The 5,589-nt window shown below is 34.2% G+C and overlaps 1 long non-coding RNA gene across 5 annotated transcripts; it reads right to left on the bottom strand.

Annotated features, from left to right (window-relative positions):
* Positions 1 to 786: 786 nt before the first annotated feature.
* LOC110884670 lies at positions 787 to 5,282 on the bottom strand. Of its 5 annotated transcripts, XR_004870397.1 has the most exons (10): positions 4,844 to 5,282; positions 4,334 to 4,433; positions 4,092 to 4,223; positions 3,861 to 3,986; positions 3,679 to 3,745; positions 2,533 to 3,584; positions 2,273 to 2,424; positions 2,096 to 2,195; positions 1,923 to 2,014; positions 787 to 1,858 (listed from the first exon to the last, which is right to left on the bottom strand). It is a non-coding gene; the product is annotated as an uncharacterized LOC110884670 (long non-coding RNA). The 5 variants fall into 5 exon arrangements; XR_004870394.1 differs by having other exon boundaries at positions 787 to 2,014; XR_004870395.1 differs by having other exon boundaries at positions 787 to 2,014; positions 2,096 to 2,225; positions 2,334 to 2,424.
* Positions 5,283 to 5,589: the final 307 nt, after the last annotated feature.

Genomic DNA, 5,589 nt, shown 5'->3' with positions numbered 1-5,589 from the left:
TTTGTGTATGGCTATAGAAATTAAATTAAATTAATGTTAGCATGTTATTGTTTCTATTAGTGGTAGTGATAACAAAAAAGCTGAAAACTCTACATAGTACATAAAACAAATAAAAAATAACTAGTTTAATACCCGTCCGTTGGACGGGTTACGCTAAGGTAACAAACAAAGATAATGTATATTGATGGTGTTTCGGTTTGCTGCTCCTTTTCCTTTTTTCCATCTCCTATTTGAAAAAATTACAACCATCTAACTTTTCTTTTTCTTCTTTTCAAACCACTAAAACTCATTCTCAAAACACATTATCCAAACACTACAATTAACTTTTAAGAAGTCAAAAACTTAAAAATAGCTCCAATCCCCGGTCTTTCATACTTGTTCTATCATTGATTGATGTGAACCACTAAGTGTAATTATTTGCAAAAAAATAATAATAATAATAAAACAGAAAACTAATAATTATTCTACCATATTAATGATACCGATGTAACATGTGTCAAAAGTCATGTTATGCACGACCATTAGATGTTAACGTCATCATCGTAACGCGTGTAACATAGTCGTAAACACGTTGTTGCCGACGCATCGCGTTGCATGGTAAAAAAAATATACTTATTAAGTACTCGTAAAACGTTGTTGCCACCGCAACGCGATATGGTACTGTGATAAACCAAACTGATACCCATCGAACGACATCGATATCGATATTCGTTTTGTAATTGATTAAGGAATAAATATTTGCCTAATTAACACAAATCTTATTGCCCAGAATTTTCACATATCAAATTCCATAAATAAAATAAATCATATATAAATGACTGAATGACGCACTTAACGAAGTTACATTTGAAATATTTACAATACTTTTGATTTCTTAACTCGACAACCAAATCTCAGACTTTCATATATATCTGTCCAAGTAATATTTATTTAGTATTGCCCTAGTAATAACAAAACATAAAAGGCTTCTCAGGGGTAGTTTTGTAATTTAAACAATCAAATATCAGTGCTTGACCTCTACTCTTCCCTCTTCAAAGTGACACACTACATGTTTGTCTCCCGGTTGCCGGTGACTACATCTTCAGAGACAGAGAGAGTGAGGCCAGAGAGAGTGAAGACGCTATTGAGAGAGACGACGTTGGGAGTGGGGTCGATTGGAAGGGTTACGTATGTTAATGTAATATAACATGAATGAATGAATGAATATAAAGATATAAAACAGAGTCAGATTACACAATTATATGAAGTAATGTGACATAAAAAAGCTAACCTATATTAAGTGTAGACAAAATTATACAACAGGACAAAGAAAAACACCATTCTTTTTATAAAAGGAAAACGAACGTCACAAGTGTGTAGACGGTTTTGTTATATTCATTCAGACAGCCACTTTATAGTTGAATAAACAAAATAGAATATAATATTCACCATTAGCCTTAAAATGTCGGCGGATAGAACTAAAACTGACTTTTGCCAAAAACTAACAAAAAACTAAATGACCACTACTTAGACCGTGGGGCGTGGGTTAGGGCGGGAAAGCCAAGCAACGCCGGTTCAGCCACATCGGGTCAGCGTGGGTTGCGGTGTTGCCTGCTGGCGTGGCTATGAAGCCCGGCGTGCGGCAGGGGGTTGGGGGGGGGAGCCAAGCAACGCCGATCCAGTCACTCATTTTAACCGTGTTACCTAAGTAAGAAATCTATCTTGTTTCACCCTTTGGTAAAATGAACTCATTCGACCCGTTAAAAAGAAAATGACTGTTCTACCTATCTAAAAAAGCTTACCTGCTTGACCCGTTTTATGAAGCTGACCCGTTGGTGCCATTTAGTACGGCCCCAACGTACCTGACCTGTTACCCAACCTGCCCATTTTTGCAATACACCATCATAATACCAATACATAGAGAGAGAGAGTGAGAAGTCTACCTTGTAGTATGAAGATGCATCATCAACAGGGGCATCTGGCCATTTCTTTGCATCAAGATCTATTATTGAACTTGGTTCAAGATTGGTAATAACTACGTATAATCATAAAGACTAAAGATTAACAATAGAAACATGATAATAAACAAAATGAATAATAATAATAATATAGATACCTTTAGTGGATGTAGCACAACCATCGCACAAGAAGCTGTTTTATTAAGTTCTTCTCGTACATGATATTCAAGGCGCTCCAAACGTATCATACTACCATCACTGCAGACCCATACTATTCTTATTAGTCCACTGCCAAAACACATAATGAAATGTTTATTTTAAAAATAAACTACAACCTTCTGGTAATCTCAATTCCTCTAACAAAAGCATTTATTGCTGTAGAAGTGAAACCCCTACCTTCTAGTTGCTATTTACAGAAACAGAGATGTATGCTTTTGACAAACGAAACAGTCATCAACTTTTTAAGGAAGCACTTAAGTCACTTCACCTGCAAATGATATTATACCTTTTACATAACACCTACAAATGATATTTTGCCTATTGAACATAGATAATGATTTTAAAAGCAGCAAACACTCCTTTGTTAATAACAAACCTTTAACCAAGAATATAAGCGCATTGATGGGAGATAAGCAGCTTCAATATCAATAGACTTAACCATGATTCCTTAACATGACGACCGGAAAGATATACAACATTTTGGTGCGTATTATATACACGAGCAAGTATTTATGAAACATGAATCAATACTCATAGGAATAATCTAAGCAAGAACATCGAGAATCCCCAAACAAACCAACTATCTCCAACAAAATCTTTGAGTTTCGGCCAAGATCTAGGACTGAAGCCTGAAAACAGTAAATTATTGACCAAATAAGTAGCGCCAAATGTTCATTCAACCTAGAAATGCCAATTTCAAACAATTTGTTTATTAAAACGTTTACTTGCGTCATGTTCATCTCTAACGGGTGAAATAAAAAATAGCTTAAAATAAAATAGGTCATTGAAGCAGATTAATAGGTGGAAAGTAGCCCACTTTATATTACATTGCATAACTCTATGCGAGAATTTTGAGTTGTTCATTCAACCTAGAACTACTTGTTTCAACCTAAACGTATTTTCGCCTTGACATAAATCTTTAATAACTTTAATAAAATGCCTAAAATAAAAAAGAAAGGATAGATACAATTTCAATAACTTAGATTGCACGAAGTCTTTAAGTGAATTGTTGATTACTAAAACATAAAAAACACAGATAGTCGGCTCAAGTAAGACACCAAGTAACAATGTACGCCAAACAAAAGCGAATATGTGTGGAATGTTTCATGAACACGCATGCTCTCTACGCGTTATATCGTGGCTTCCATCTTTACACCTAAACAAAAAATAGTAGGTGGGTGTTCTGCATTATGATTACTCATGTGTCACTTTCAATCAGCAAGCCTTGCTGAACTCATGCACCCACCATACATGTACAAAACAAATCAAACAGGTTTGGTTAGTCGCCACTTATGTACAAGCTAAGCCATCCATTGACAAAACGCTTCGAGATTTACTCCCATTGTCAAGATTTAACTCTTTCATACATGACGAGTCAGCAAGCTAATATGGACGAAAGTCAAGAGTAAGCCAAATACATGTCATCTTCTGCGTATCAAGAAATCAATACCCATGAAAATAAATAAAAAATATTAATACGGACATGTAGCTAAAAAATACTTTAGATGGGTTGAAATAGTACCATTCCCGGAGTGGAAATGAGCCAACTCCTGTGTTGTAGAAGCAAGTCGTCAAATAACTACATTTATCTACATTTATAATAAGACAATTTTTAGAACTCATGTTATGCATTAAACCATATGAAATTATATTTTAGTAAGCATATTAAGAATAGATGCTTATATTTTTATGTATGCACGAAACCTCCAAGTTTCTTGCTGAAAGACTATCATCTATGGTACATGAGGACTATTACTTCCAAGAGCATTTCTGCACTTAATGGAAGATTTTTTCAAGATTTAGCTTCCTCTAATGTGAGTCCCTCACTTCCTGAAAAGTAGTACAGATCCCCATGTAAGAAGTTAAAAATATAAAACATCTAAGGCCAACAAATCACAAAATCTTATTGCAGATTATAACTAATTAACTACCCACCTGACTTGTGAGCACGCTCAGAGCCTGCAAGATCTACAACAACAAATTTGCCTTTTCAACTAATAGGTGGCTTAGAGCTCTTACGCAAGTGCAGAGAATGGTAAACTTCACTTGAGACCTCAGATTCCATATCTGCAACAAACGTGCTCCAACATCTTAGAAAGCCATCACTTACAAATCTATCAGTTTTGAAGGTTCAATAGATGTTTTTGAGCAATTTGAGTGTCACTTCTAACATATACCTGAAGTTGTTCGACGAAATGCACTTCAAGAAGAAGACGCTATCTGCATTAAATCGGATGACTTGTCTCAAAAATAAGATGATAAACCTGAATCCATGTCCTGAAATTGAAATGACACTTATTATATCAAATCTCTTGGAATATAATTAGAAAATTTCTCAATCTAGGAATTTTCATTCCTCCATGTACCTAAAATCAAATAATGTTTCATTCAGTTAACTTAAAGAAAAAAACTCAAATAACAATTCAAAGAGATGACTGGAAATTTAATCCAATCATTTTTTATCCATTCATATGACTACTCTGAGTCAATTTAACAAAAAAGAACACCAAGAAAACATAAAAAAGTACCATAACATCTTCATGTTATCAAATGAATGTTACACAACATTTACATTATATATTAACAAAACCGATTAAGGAAATTAGGCTAAAAATAATGTTCGATTACAAAATCAGGAAAACATGATTAGAAACATCCAAAATCACATAAAATAAAATATTTGATACCTGAATATAAGTTTCATTGGATTCTAAACGCTTCCGATGACGAAGCCGCCGACGGTGATTGTTCGATGTAAACAGGTACCGTGAATTGAAGAACGCGAGGGCTGTTCGATGTTTCCTAAACGCTTCAGAAATAGACAGAGGTAATTGAAGATCAATGAAGGCAGGTATCGTGAGTTGGGTGTACTATTTCCATTAGCATGATATGCTGATTAGGGTTTTAAATGTGTGAGAAAATCCCTAATTTGATCCAGCTCTCTGTTGGAATGCTTCCTCAACTCTGCTTCAATTGTAGGCTTTGGATGTACGCCTCTACATCTTATAAGACCAGTACGCAACTGAATTGAACCCACGACCTAAGTTTGTAGGAAACGTGATTGGTGGGAAGATGGGCAGGAAAAGGCGGAGATAACTACAGCAAAAAAAAAAAAGAAAACCCGCTAACAACTGCCACAGTAGCAGTTAAGAAATGGAGTTTAAACGGTGAGGATTTAGTTTCAGCCCGATCCAACGGTGGAGATGAATTTAAAAGGTGGTTAGACTTAATGGGTTTAATATATATATATATATATATATATATATATATATATATATATATATATATATATATATATATATATATATAATGGTTTATATATTAATGATCGTGAGAAATTAGAATTAATTATATAAGGGTATGACATTTAAGAATTATAAAAGAGTTTGATAAAACATTTTTTCTAGTTATTTAAACAAAAATTCTAACTATA

This window comes from Helianthus annuus, chromosome 10 (assembly GCF_002127325.2).
Source record: "Helianthus annuus cultivar XRQ/B chromosome 10, HanXRQr2.0-SUNRISE, whole genome shotgun sequence".
NCBI lineage: Eukaryota > Viridiplantae > Streptophyta > Magnoliopsida > Asterales > Asteraceae > Helianthus > Helianthus annuus.
This window is presented reverse-complemented; position numbering and strand designations above follow the sequence as displayed.